General features: G+C 38.5%; 1 pseudogene; it reads left to right on the forward strand.

Moving 5' to 3' along the window:
- The first annotated feature begins 201 nt into the window (after nt 1-201).
- LOC137714568 (protein SEEDLING PLASTID DEVELOPMENT 1-like) overlaps nt 202-15339 on the forward strand; it is a 41043-nt pseudogene continuing 25905 nt past the window's right edge.

Raw genomic sequence — 15339 nt, forward strand, 5'->3', positions numbered from 1 at the left:
CATTCTTCCTCAGAAACCTAGCAGAGCAGAAGAGTAAGTTTTTAGCTTACAGTGAAGCCATCGTCGCGGTACAGCTCGTACGATGTGCGTTCCTTAACCTCTTCGCACTTCTCCAACCCGTCGTCTTCCACAGAGCTCAAGCTCCTCATTTCCTCACTCGCTGTCATCAAATCCAAGCCCCCAGATCCCAATATCTCCACGATGGTGAAAAAGTTCATGGAAAAGCGGTCGACTTCCAAGGCCAAGCCGATTAACCCAACGGGGTTGGTGATTCCGTTGGATCTGATCGTGGGCGGATTGAAAAAGCAGGCTAAAAACGGGTCGGGTTCGAATTTAGCCGCGTTGGGTAGGAAACTGTTTGGGAAAGGAGTGGGAATGACCTCGTCGAATAAGAAAAATGAGGTGAATGCGTTGGCTGAGGGAGAGAAAGTGGTGCGAGAAAAAACGTGTTAAGGGGTGGAAGAAATGGTGGGTGATGAAGGATAAGAGGGTAGGCACAGGTGGGGATTATGGGGAAGAAGGGGATCTGGTTATTTATTATTTATTTATTTTTTAACTTTTCTTTAAATAATTATTTTAATATTTTAAAATTTTTATTAAGTTTTTAGCCACAAGGCAGCCACGTCAGTACAAATGGAGACCTTATATTTGCCACGTCATTATTTAACGGTTTACTTAACAGATTTTCAAACGGATGTATGAAATTGAAATAAATGATAAGTAAATGTATGAAATTGAAATGTTTTAAAGTTGTTGTAAGGAATTGAAATCGACCTCAAACTTGAGGGGGTAAAATGTAATTTACCCTAATTTTTATTCCAAATTTTTGTAGTTATTAGCAAACAAATTATGTGAAATCAACTTTATTTTTATTTTATTTGAAAGAAATTTACTATTATTAGGGGAGGAGAAGTGACATACCCCGACCTGAGTCAAGGCATGTTGGCCGTCACATGAGGGTGACGTAGCCTAGTGTGCAACAGAAGTGATAGTAACAAGAATATGTTATATATATATATATATGTGTGTGTGTGTGTGTGTGTGTGTGTGTAGGAGCGACCAAAAATGAAATACAAGTATTTAGAGTATAGGCAATCCAACATTGCAGTCAAACTGAACAAGTACTAATTATACAAATAGGGAGAAGATCCCTACATTTATTTATGGAAATGTCAAAACCGCCAGATAGTCCTAGTGAGCCACAGATACGAACAACTACCTAGGACCTAGAGGGGCTCAAAATAGAAGGGTGAGTGGGCAAAAACAAAGCTTCTGAAAACATAGTTATCTTTCTAAACATAATAACTCCTCACTGTAAAACCTGTATAATTCCCAGACAATAATACTACGTATATATGTAAAAACAATGTACAAGGGCAGTGAAAACCAAAAGATGCCATGTCATAACGTTTCAGCACTAAAACATGTAAGCCAGGTGTAGAATCAATATAAAATAACATGCCAGTTGGAGTTACCTAACATGACCTATACGACTGGACCTATAGCTCATCAACCTAGGCTAGCACATGAGTCGGAGTCACCTAAAGTGACCTATATGACAAGGCTGGTTGTAAATATGTACACTCAAGTGCTACGATCACATGAAGGATGTGCGATAAATTCCGGGTTACCTACGAGTCGGAACCACCTATTATGGTCTGTACGACAGGCTGGCACGAGACTTGGATCCAAGGTGAGCGTGCGGTGTGAGAGGTGAACAATCAAGTGAAGGACTATACCCTGGCCCGAGATAGGAGCACTAACACCAGGGTGCAGCAATGATGAGCTCTAAAGGCATTTATGCATACTAATGTAAGGCAACCAACTCAACCATATACTAACTCACTTTGAGTTTACCTGGGCCTCCGTAGCGTCATTCAATGTAATTGAATTCATAACAATGTAATGTGTATAAATATCATGCATAATCGACATGGCATTCAAGGCATAATTCATTTTAAAACGTTAATAGGAAATTGTAAAGCATATACACGTGTGTGTGTGTATAGAAAACAAATGCCCACTTACTGATAAGTAGCAGGATCGTAGCCCCCTAATCTGGCTTGTCCACGCTCGTCCTCGGGGTATGTCTCACCTATATGCGATTCAACTATTTTTACGTTAATTAATTAGCACATATACAAAATCTAGGATTAACTTCTCATAGCTTGCTCAAATGAAAGGTTTGAATATACGAACGTGATCTACTCGACGATACGAACCCACATAAAATTTTAGAAAGATTTTTGGACACCAGACGTGCCCTCATGTGCAGGCACATGCACAACACACTGACGGAAACGCTAACAGCGTTAGGAATATTCCGTCAAAATAGGCGAAATATTTCGTTACATGGTAACGGCGTTACCTAACGCCGTTAGAATATTCCATTAAAGTTAACGGAATATAACTTCTTTTTCTCCGGTCTCCACCGCCGGCTGACGTCTGCACTCGTTGGTTTCTGGAAAATTTTCAAAAGCTTATATCTACTTCAATTCTTAACAAAATTCCTTGAAATTTATATGGATTTGAAGGTTTTGAAGAGTAGAACACGTTCGTACCTATTAGAAGTCCAAAATCCAACGAAAAATGATCGGAAAATTCCTTGGAAAATCCAGCCAACTCTGCACCCTCTCAAACTTGCCTATTCCGACGTCCACTCCACTCCAAAACTACTCCAATGTGTTAGGGAAGCTGAGTGGATACCTTTCTAAGTCCTAAAACTCCTTAACCTCACTAGGATTGCATGGGATTAAACTTGGCTCCTTTCTGGAACTTCTGGTTTTCGAGTTCCCGACGTCCGTTAGGTGATCAAATGGTATCAATAAGATCATGAGGCCATGGGGAACACGATGATGTAAAGCTCACGTTCAATTTGTGAGGTTTTGATGGGTTTGGGTGCGGGTGTGTCACGGTGCAAAGGGAAGAAGAAAGGAGAATAGTCGAGAAGGAGAGAGAATGAGAGTGTATGTGTGTGCGCGTACGTGATTGGGCAGAACAGAAAGAGAAGGCCAGTTTTAATTGGTCCAAAAATAATAGGGCCACAAATCTGATTGGGCTCAAGAACATGGGAACTAAAATAATTGGGTAAGTAATGCACATAAGGGTCAACATCCAAGGAAAAATACAATGCTATTTACCCATTTACGTATTCAAATAATCATAACTTTTTCATTACGACTCCGATTCGGGCCTAACTCGCGTCAACGCATTTGTGACTTCGAGTACGATTTAATTACGACGACAAAAATAATAATTCAAAACTGCTTATGTACATCCACATCACTAAGCCAACGAGCGTATATTCGTCACTTTACACACTTGGGGAGAAAATTATATAATAAATTGGGACGGGTCGTCACAAGGAGAGTTCGAAACTGTTACACTAATTTAGAGGATGAGGAAGTTTCCAACCTATGACATATGAGTAGAAACTCAACACTTTATTCACTAAGATATTAGACCATATTTTTTTATTTTAATTTTACTAGTATTAGAGGAAGGGAGAGAGTTCAAACTTTATTTTATTTCAATTCCTAGAATTTAGTAAACATTATTACAACTTTTTGTCAAAAACGAAAAAAGTAAACCTTATAACTGAATTTTCTTTTTTCCTTTTCATGCCCACTATGATATGTTTTTAACCCGATTCATGTTCATTTTAGTTCCTTCTTATTCTGATTTCAAGTACGTAAACATGCATAAATGTCACAAGGCAGTGATGTCATTGAGTCTCATGCAGCTCTGGGTTTTCAACTTTTCGGATGCTCACTACCGGTTGGCTCAAGTCTCTGTTGAATTTGTGCAATTATTTTTCTCTCTTCCCTCTCTTCTCTATTATGTTTTTCTTATCCTATAACTATATACATCTCTTAGTTTGTGTCGCTCTTTTGCATTGTTGATGAGAGTCTTCGTGGTTCTGGCCACTTTTTAGCGCTGTCGAGTAGAGCATTTTATGTTTCTTATAGTTTTTGCACTTGATAAATGACTATGAAAAAGAAGCTCGATCTTAATTAAAGGTGACTCATAACATAATTTCTTTGCCGATTGTAAAATCATTAGATGTTGGTGTAGTATTACTCATGATGCATTTTCTCCTTTCAAATAAAACAAAAAATAGGAAGGTGGCGGCAAAGTGGCAAAGTGCTCAATCTCCCCATGCTGCTTATGTAAATATTCTTCTTCATCAACTCTAATTATCAAAATCAGATAGAAGGACATTAAAACAAGGAGAACAAATTAAGAAGGACATAACGGCATGTTCGTTAATGTTTTGTAAAACAATTTTTCGTTTTCTCTAACATAAAAATTGGTGGAAAATTGCATTTGGCAAACTGTTTTATGAAAATAAATTTTAAAAATAAAAGGCTTAATCAGATTAATAGTTCCTGTGATGATAGGGTAGTTGAAAAATAGCCATTGTGATAAAAAAAAAAAAATTAGGATTTAGGTTCCTGTGATGAAATCTGTTAGGATTTAGGCTCAAAATTGTAAATTTCGTCTACGTTCCATTAATTGTTAGCACATAAGACTCACATGTGAGACTAAAAAGATAAAGTTAGCCTCATATGTAAACCATACGTGCTAACAATTAACGGAGAGTTTTGTTTTAGCCTAAAATGTTTGGCTTACATGCTAATAATTAACGGAGAATTGAGATATTTTCAATTTTGGGCATAAATCCAAACCGACTTCACCATAAGGGCTTAAATCTTAGTTTTTTTTTTCTTTTTTTTCCTTTAACATAGGAGCTATCTTTGAACTACCATATCACCACGGGGACTAATAGAACATCAAATTGATATTTTGTATGTTTCCAAAAACAAATTTTGCCACTTAGTACTACTATCTAGTGGTATTCATCTTCACTTGTAAGTGAGAAGTTTTAGGTTCAATTCTCGCCAAAGGTGAATTTGAACCATATTATTGCTAGCCTATTGTGAGGTTTAACCCACTCCCCCACCTCTTGAGTGTAGATAATATTGCTTGTTCAAAAACAAAAACAAATTTCAGGATAATAAAAAAAATACGTTAAAAACAAGGTTGGAGTTTTAAGAACAATATAAAATCATGCAGGCCACCACAAACATCACCATCAATACCACCACCCTTCACCGTCTCGCCACCGCCATCAACCTCCACCATCTCACCCATATCTGAATCATTTCCTGACTTGAATTAAGAAGAAACCTTTTATCAACTAGATCAGGATAACTGGGGGGCGGAAAGCACTCCTACCACCGCCACCTCCCACCATCATGACCTTCATCATCGCCATCACCACCAACACAATCTCTGTGACCATCATCCCTACCATCTCCAATTCAAACCCACCACCACCACCCCCCCCCCCCCCCCCCCCCCCCCCCCCCCAAAAAAAAAAACCACCACCATTGCTAGCAGCACCACTCCCTTGCTGCAAACATCATTCCTATCACCACCGTTACCATCTTAATAATATGACGAAAACACTACTACTAAACTCGAATTTTTTTTTTTTAAATTTATATATTGGTACTATACACGTTTTTAATGTTTTCTTTCTTATAAATTATTTTGGAGTTAAACTACCGAACGCATTCTCAAATCATAAAAATGTATAATCCTATTTATCGTTTTCGTTTAACAATTATTTAAAAACCATTTTACAAGACGTTACTGGAAGGACCATAAGTTTAACATTATAGATAAAACTGGAAACACCTTCCAAACTTTGAAAGGAGTGTAAAAGTACTGATTTGGCTTATTATTTAAAGACAAACTTTAATTCATTTCTAAAATTATGTTTCCATGCAATGCATTTCCCCTTCTTGTTTTGGACAACTTCTTACCCAGATCTTGTTTCTCTCCATTTTAGTGAATGTATGGTACCAACGAGCTTTACGTACCTACACTATGTGGTGGTTTAATCATCAATGCTCTAACCCTTTTAAAATTTATTTTTTTAGCGAGATTACATTTAATTACTTAGTATTACATTTTAATAATATTTCTTTTCACTTATAAGTTAAAGGTTTTAGGTTTGAATATCGTAGATGACGAGTTCAATCCCCTAAGTATTGTCCCACCCCTTTAGTGTAAAAATGTCAAAGAGAAAATAACATGTGCAATGAGTAAAATTTTTTGGACGAAAACGACACGTAAAATTTTAGTGTGACATTCCATCGAACAAATTTTGGTCAACAATAGTCATTTGCCAAGCCATTTTGCGCGTCTATCGACAGATGCCGATCAACAACTTCCACGCGAGTTTGTCAACATATGTTAGCATATGCAAATATATCAACAGATGCTGACAACAGCGCCACAAAGGCGATGTCGAGTCTCACTTTCGGCTTTTTGTTGAACACCTACGAAATGACTACCACCCGGACGACCAAAGGATCATCGGAGGCACTTCCCTACAATTTGTCCGACCACCACGGGATCACGCCAATGTGAATTCGCCAGTACCCAATTGGAAGTCATCGTTTATGGCAAAAAAAGCATGCCAATTGATCTTCATGAAATCGAGCAGCTGACTAGCTGCTTGCATATTTTGACGCTTAATATAAGAAAGCGGTTAAATATGTCATTACCATATACATATATAGTTTGTTTTCTCAAAGGAACGTCCAATGCTTTTTTTTTTTTTTTTTTTTTTTTTTTATTCGAGCGATAGCGTTAGTAAGTTATATGTTAGATTAGTCACCAACGGGATTTGAATCTATGCTGTGACGCAAGGGTATAACACATTTTCACCACTGTGGACGTCTAATGCTTTACATATTATTCTACCATGTAAAAATAATATTTTCTCCCTTTTAATGAGATTGCCAATCTAGCTAAACTATTAAATTGATTTCGTTTGGACATACAATCTAGTTTAGTAACAATCATAAGCCTCTTGGCTCTTTTGGTTTCCTAGCATGAGTACAAATGTGTTCTATAATGTGACGAAACTAATTGGATTGAATGCACTTTGAATGAAAAGAAAGGTGTGCATTTATAGGAGATTTTAGAAATAGCCGTTGCTAATGCAAGATATAGGTTTTATGGCCGTTAATTACATGTTGGGTGCAACTCTTCGGAAGAGAAAATGGCAGCAACTCATTAAACTAAAATAGCCATCAAGCAAAAATTTTGGTATACCATTGAAAGATGGCAGTAAATACGTGAAGTTGATAATAGTCTTTAAAATAATAATAATTTTTTGTGTAATTCAATGAGGATTTTACCTTAAGAGATAAATTTTAATCAAATATTACTTAGCACTTGACTTCAAAATCATAAATAATTAACTTCAATTTTTCCAGTGCAATGAAGAGCGATTGTCTCGAATTTGGAGTCCAATATGACTTTTGACTCCAAAATTTGTAGGCCATTCAGATAATTCATCAGAACAATTTTTTTAAAGCCGACCTGTTTATATTATATAAAAAAATGTTGCTTTGTGCCTGATATGGCAAGCAAATATGTTTCAAGACGTGAGGGCAAAAATCACAAGTAGTAACCGTGTTAACATGCAACGTACAAATTTGACATTGATGGGTTATTAGTCAAGTTCCATCCCTTTAACAAAGGAATATTTATATAATTAACGAAAGTTCCGTCCCTTTAACAAAGGAATATTTATATAATGCCATACTAAAATCATGTAATGGCATTGCAAATATTTAGCTAACTGCCGAAAATTATTTGGTTTGGCAATATCCTCATCATCCGGGGCCATTACATGATTTTAGTATGGCCAACAAAGGAAAGCTAAATTATAAAAGAAGAGCCCACTTATGTTATTCTGCATTTTAAATTAGTAATGTATTTAAGAAAACCGACTATTATCTCAACTTTTTCCATTTTAACTTATACGGCATACAACCTAACAATGGCATATAAATATAAATAATCGAGGTTCAAATGACGTGAATTCAAACAAATAAAATAATCCCACACTAATTGGGACTTAAAATTTAAGGTTGTGACATTAATGTTACATAGTACTGAGTTGTATATGTGCTTTAGTTGTTAGATTTGATTTCCACGACTATTAGAATTTTCATTTTTTAATTTCAGTCATTTATTTTATCTACCATGCACATGCTATTAAAAAAACAATTGCTAATTAAAATAGTATTTTAACAATAAAGAATAATTAAGAATGGGATAGCATATTGTTCTTTTGCGTTGACACCTTATACATGACATGGTATCTTGTCAAGAGATTATACATATTCAAAAGTGATCCAATGCCGGGGTGTTTATTTTTTACTTTTTGGTTGAGATAATCTAATGGGGACTTGAGTTAAGGAATTTTAGGTATCAACTAGTCTCACCCTATATGAATATTTTTGTACAGTATAGATGTTTAATCACAATTAGCATCACTTCTTCATGTTGTCTAATATTCTAGTTGATACGGTGTTAGGTTTCCACCCATGAGTTCTCGGTTCAAAACTCCTCATTCTCCTTAAAATAATAGTTTTGAACATTCCCTCTCTCCTTAATAATAATACAATTAGTGTCACCCACTTTGCATCTCAGTTCTTAATTTACATCCTCTTTGTCCAGTTTTGAAAATTTTCATGTCTTTCTCTATGAAAAATAAATAAATAATTTTTTTTAACAAGTGAGGGAGTGGGCTAAACCTCACAATGAGCTCACAATAATGTGGTTCGAATTTGCTTTTAACAAGAATCAAACATAAAACCTCTCACTGACAAATGAAGATGAATATCATTAAACCGTAGTATTAAGTGACATAAATAAATAAAATTAAAATTGAATAAGTCCACATTCTTTTGATGAATGCTATGTTCAAACGAGATAATATAGCCAATCCTCCACGACAAACTAATCCCTGAAGTCATTATATGAAGGTGGATCTATAAGAATTATTGTGAGGATCAAGAAGTTATAAGAATTATTGTGAGGATCAATAAGTTGTCAATCAGGTCACTTGATTTTTCAGTATTATTTAAGTGAGTTGAAATTTGAGTGATCTTGCAATCTCAGTATGGCTAGAATAATAGAGTCTTAATTCTAATTGACCAATCACGTAATTCCTATTTGCTAAGTCTTTATTATGGTCGGATATAAAAAATATAATTGTAATTATGAGTATTTTTCATTTGATAATAATCTTGATTGAGAAATATCCTAACAACTATATAAGGATTGTCCCATCTCTCACATATAGTTTTGAGAGAATAAAAGACGTTCTTATGCATGTGCGGATTCCTCTTTTACAGTCCTAATGTCTTCTTGTTTTTATGATTTCAGAATTTCTCTTACAAGATCTTATAACTGTGCCTAAAAAGTTGGCTACGTTGAGCACGCACTCAGCACAGTACGTAGCATGTGTCTGTATTTAACCTAAAAACAAGGCAATTGTCAAGGGATGCCTTTGTATTTGCAACTTGTCAAGCCTAGAAGATTGCGCCTGTTCCATTGTTGTTAGGTCGATCGATCGATTCAAGCCAAGTGCTGCTACGGCACGAAATTTTTTAGCATTCAGCAGTCACAAATGGTACGTTGGGCAAAGCGTTTTGAACAACTTTTTGGCCACCTTTCGATACAAAACTTCAAAAGAAGGGATCAAATTTGAACTGTTCTCAAATTTTAGAGAGCATTTTTGCTCACCACCATTTAGTATGGTGTATGTTCATCATCCTATTTATCACCGTTAGATGAGTTTGAATTTCGAGATTTCTGTAGTCGATAGGCACAAATCTCAAAATTCAAACTCATCTAACGGTGATAAATAAGTTGGTAAGCATATATCACACTAAATGGTGGTGAGCAAAAATGCACTCCAAATTTTAAGGTTTGCAAATCTTCCCACCATGATTTTTTGTTTTGTTTAATATTTGCTAGCATTTGGTAAGGAAGCAACTTCAGTAGGGGATGACTTTGATCATTTTTATCCTCAATTTGTAGTTTGGTTTAGTAAGTTTTTTAATTTAATTAGTCATACATTAAATTTTGGCAAGTATATATAGTTCTGAAATTTATGAAAATTATAAGTTGTAATTTATTTCGGCTTTTCAAAAGAAAATACACAGCATATAAAATCTTTTTGGATATGTAGGCAGGTGTTGAGATCTAAATCCATGAGCTTTGGAGAGATAATATCCCTCTTTCATGCTCAAAAACACAAGAAGCTATACAATCCCATCGAGACCTCAACATGAGACAACTGCTTACACGTGAGTAAGTAATTGTTAACCGTTGATGCAACATGTGGACAATTGTTGTTTACAGTTTTCATCCTACTACATAGGTTACAAAGATTTGAAATTAATCGATTTGTATGTAAGTTACTAGTGACATTATGCTTCTTGTGGTTGAAAAAAAAAAAAATTTCCGAAAATTATACTGAAAAAATTCCGATCCCAAACTGAAAATCTTGAAAATTTTGGTAGGTCATCCCGAATCAATCCCAAACTATTCCGTACGAAATTCGGTTTGACCTATTGGTCTCGGCTGTCCGTTGTTATAGGGTTTATGTGAGAAGGCACAATTCCTCAGACTCTCATTCGAAGCATCTTCCTCCCATAGACAACCACCTTCTCTTTCGCTCGAAGCAACTGCTGCAAGCCTCGCTCTTTCTCGACCTCACCTCACTCTGCTATCTCATCCTTTGCCAATCTATTTTAACCTCACCTTCATTTGCGAGGCGATCTCATGGGTTCCCTCACCAACTCCTACAAGTCCCTTTGCTCCTCCATCGATAAAGCCGCGAAGAAGCTCGAGACCTCGAAGATCAACTCCTCCTCTGCCACCAAATTTACCAAAAAGTCTAAGACCAAGAAGATCGGCCGCGTCAAGACCAGGCTCAAGGAATCCAGCGGCGATTTGTCGTTTTCAAGTTCAAGTCTAGCGCCGTCATTGCCCTTGTCCTTTTCGTCGTCTTCGGGCTACTTAGCTCGATGTTCGAGGGGAAGGTGGTGGCGAAATTACCCTTCAAGCCCTTTGGGTTGGTGATGAAGATGACCCAAGATGGTTGCAAGGGGAGGATGCGACATACTGCTCAATGGTTGGTGAAATCCCGAGCCCTACCGGAATCCCAAAATTTTGGTTCGGTTTAGTTTCGATTTCAGAATCTCTTCCGGAAATGACTCGGTTTGGGATTTGGATTACTCTTTTCGAATCGAGATTCCGATCCGAACTACCTTTAATGTTTTTTTGTACTAGTGTAATTGTTTGTATTAATAAATCTCATGTTTTAGTTACTTGCGACCACTGTTTGAAATATCCTGGATATACTCGATGTGGAGTAAAAAATAATCAAGAAAATTATGGAGGCGACTCGTGTACTTTTGTGTGAAAATGACAAAATTACCCTTGAGGCACACTGAGATTCCCACGTGCATGCAACGGACAACAACGGCTCAATCAAGGAAGAGTAAAAGGTGATCAAAATGGTAATTATTCAAAACCTTCTCATCACTCCTCCTGAAATCCTCACTCAAAAGGTAACTCCCAATTTTTCTATTTCATTTGGGATTAATTGCCAAGTTAATTGCAAGATATTATTTCACATAATATTTTGCAATTACACTCACAATTTGACCATATGTGGTCGGCCCCTATTCTCCAAATAGGGCTAGTCACTCCCCTATAAATAGTCATGCTTTCCCACTCTAAAATGCTAGGCCATTCTCTCCCCAAAAATTCCTAAACATTTTCTCTCTTAAATTCTAACAGCATCAGAGTTTCTTCGGCCAAAGCCCCTCATTCATCGTGGGCACGTGAGGCTTTTGGCCTTAATCTTAGGTGTTATTATTTTGCAGGTGCATTTTCATCAAGGGAGAAAACGGCGAAAATTTGCATCCACAAATTGGTGCTTTCATTAAGAGTTTGATTCACACAGTCGAATAAGACTCTTGCATTCAAAGTTTCTCATTTCTCGTTCGTTTGTAAATTTTTCATACTTTCTTATTCCTAGAATTTTTTAATTTTTTGAATAGAGGTAAGGGAAAAATACAATGACGGGAAATTCGGAAACCACAACGAGCGAAACTTCCTATGTTCAAATATCCGGATGAAATGATGGAGGACGAGACGTAGCCCTACCACGATGATCCATGAGGCTCAATGCGATGGCAAGATGAGCAACTTTGCCACTAAAGAGCACCACCACCATGGCAGTCACAGTGACCACTGTGGTAATGGGTAGTGGGCCAACTCTGTGGTAGCGGGACCATCAGGCCACGATCTAAGAGGCGCAAGCCCAGAAAGCAGCCCAACTTGTTGCCATTTCAATAGCCCAGGCGCAGATATAGCAGTAGCAGCCTGGCACGCCTAGGCCCACAGGGCAACATCAAGCCTAAGCTCGCACCATTTTGCAACGCCAAGCCCAGGCCCGTGTCGTACAACAGCCGACCCAAGCCGCGTAGAAGGCCCAGCCCATGCCAACGGTACAACCCACTTCATCGACTCGACCTGTTTTCGAGGTCTAGCCCACTTCCGTGGCTCACCAAGTAATCCTAACTAGTCCAAGATCGGTTCAATCATCCCGGCTTTAGATTTCTGGACCGACGATTGAACCGGGGATATTTTTTCCCCATTTCTTCGCAGATTTGACTTATCCTAACTCAAATCTCGCGCCGGGAGTCCTTTACACTTCCACTACTCAAAAAGATGTATACTGTCCAAGCTTTTCCACCTGAAATGGCGAACAACACTTGTCTTGACAAGTCATATAGTTAAAAAGCGCCTTCGCGCTTCAGACTACCTTGGTGAATCAGCTCTTGCAGTATGCCCTAGACGAGGTGTCCCAAAGTAGGACAAGGGCAGACGACGAACCTCTTCAGCAACATCTTAGTAAACAACCACTTGACTAGTCACGAACTAAGCGTTATGGCAGTGTACACTCTTGATTGGGCTCTCAAAATAGCGTATACTCTTATCTTAGAGCGCAGAGTGTGCATTCTTGGTTAGGCTCATGGACGAGCATACATTCACGGTTGGGGCCACACTTCGATAATCAACATGAGCAACCTTCTAAGTGAAGTGTTCATGGACGGTTAAGGCAGCAAGGAACATCCTCCACCTCACATTAGAGTAGGTAACATGATGGACGAAGAGAAGCAATCACTCAATTCAGCTCAAGTTCAACCGGAAGCCTACGAGTAATTCGGTCGCCTACTAGGAACGTACCACATGCACCGCAGTGGCGACATAGACGAGCTAAGCACATGAAAAAGAAGCCTAGACCAACAGGTAACTATAAGGGGCAGCCAGAAGCTCCGCTGCCCAACTAGAGGAAAATTCAGGAAGAAGTTGAGAGGCTCCTAACTGAACGATTACGCGATTTCCAGTGTAACGAAGCTACTGACGAGGTACTCCGACGAGACATGACCAATATAAGCAGGTCACCTCTCATTGACAAGATCGAGCAAATGAGACTATCCCTCATAGATTGTTGGATACAAAGATTACTTATGTCCGACAAACGCAGCACATTGGCCTAATGGCGCGTTTAGGACAGACGAGTACCAGAAGGACACACCAGCTCAATTACCAAAAACCGAGGGAATACCTTGTTCTCAACACTCTAGACGATTCAATACTGAAGCAGCACATCACCAGTAGCCGAGCATCACAGACTTAGTGGTCCAATTCCTTCTTTTGCCCACAACCTGGCCCAAGCTAGCCACAGCTCTACGCTTACAGTCGTGCCTACCTACTCCATAGCTCCCGACAACCCTTGATCTGTCACCATGGTTCTTAACTATGCCGATCTTGCACCATCGCTCTCAACCGTGCCGATCTTGCTTTGTGGCTCGATGAAGCAGAAGACAGCTTTATTAGCAGCCCTTGCTAGCGAAAGACTTAGCGATGAAGAAGCTTGCAAGCTATTCAGATTCTCAGCTGAACACCAACCAAAGCCTCAAAAGGGCACACGACGAAACATCTAACAATGGCGCAATACTTGAAGAAAGTCTGGAAGCAATTCACCGCGCTTCCTACATACACCTTTATATGAGTTCCACAAGTAGTACTAAGTTTCAAGTAGATCGGTGAACAAGACCTCACATGCTAAGGATTATTTCAATTGTCTAGCAGTCCAGTTTTCCTTAGCTACACTCACAACAACGACTTTCATGCTCTCCAGTGCGAGAGGGTAAACTAATTGCTCTCCAGTGCAAGATGGTAAACTAATTCTCCAATACACATCTGGGTCTGCTCTCCAGCACGAGAGGATAAACTAATTATTCTCTAGTGTGATAGGGTAAACTAATTCCCCGACACCCATCTCGGCCTACTCTCCAACGCGAGAAGATAAACTAATTGCTCTCCTGTGTGAAAGGGTAAACTAATTCCTCGACACCCATCCGGGTCTGGGTTTGCTATCCAGGGCGAGAGGATAACCTAATTGCTCTCCAGTGTGAGAGGGTAAACTAATTCGCCTCTCCAGTGTCAGAAGGTAAATTAATTCGCCGACACCCATTTGGGTCTACTCTCCAATTTGAGAGGATAAACTAATTGCCTTCCAATTCGAGAGGGTAAACTAATTCCCCGACACCCATCCGAGTCAGCTCTTCAGTGCAAGAGGATAAACTAATTGCTCTTCATTGTAAGAAGGCCATACAACTCAAAAGATAGAATACTCGAAGACCAGCTAAGCAGCAAATGGTCAGGAGGCAACAACCACTTTGCACTCAACAGTTCGTTCATCCGACATTCCATTTACAGCAACTAAGAAATCACACTCAAGCAGTTTCCTCATTCTTGACAAATAGCCCAAACCGTGACCCATGTCACGCCACTTCCTCAGCCCATGCCGAGCCAGCCTTTGGCTTCAATCAAGCCAAGCAGCACAAGATGTGGCCCCTAGCACACCACCTCTATTACTACAAGATTACCTATAACTAGTGGTCCAAAAAACAACAAGAAAACATATTTTTTGTCGGATATTTGGGCAAAACCGACATAAACTCATGCAATGTCGGATAATAGAACCGACACCATTGCTAGCATCACGAAATGGCTTTTGATGTCAGTTAGTCCCCTTAATCCGCCACAAGGAAGGAAAGCAATATAAAATAAAAAAATAGTATTGTCGGTTAAAAGTGACATCAAGTCTGATGTCGGATACAGGCGACATTAACTATTAACAAACACTGTCGGATGGAGCAGTTTGGTGTCGGTCCTAACCGACACCACCTTAGAATTTGTTTAATAAAATAACCAAACTAGTGTCGCCCATAAGCGACACCACTAACTATTAATAAAAAAATAAATAAAAAGCTTGTCTGGGTTTCTAACTGATAAATTATAGACTATGGGAAACCGAGACAAGCTTTTGGAATGTTGCTCCTTGAATCCCAGAGTCCCAGCATATAACAGAAGTTA

Source organism: Pyrus communis, chromosome 14, assembly GCF_963583255.1.
Source record: "Pyrus communis chromosome 14, drPyrComm1.1, whole genome shotgun sequence".
NCBI classification, from domain to species: Eukaryota; Viridiplantae; Streptophyta; class Magnoliopsida; order Rosales; family Rosaceae; genus Pyrus; species Pyrus communis.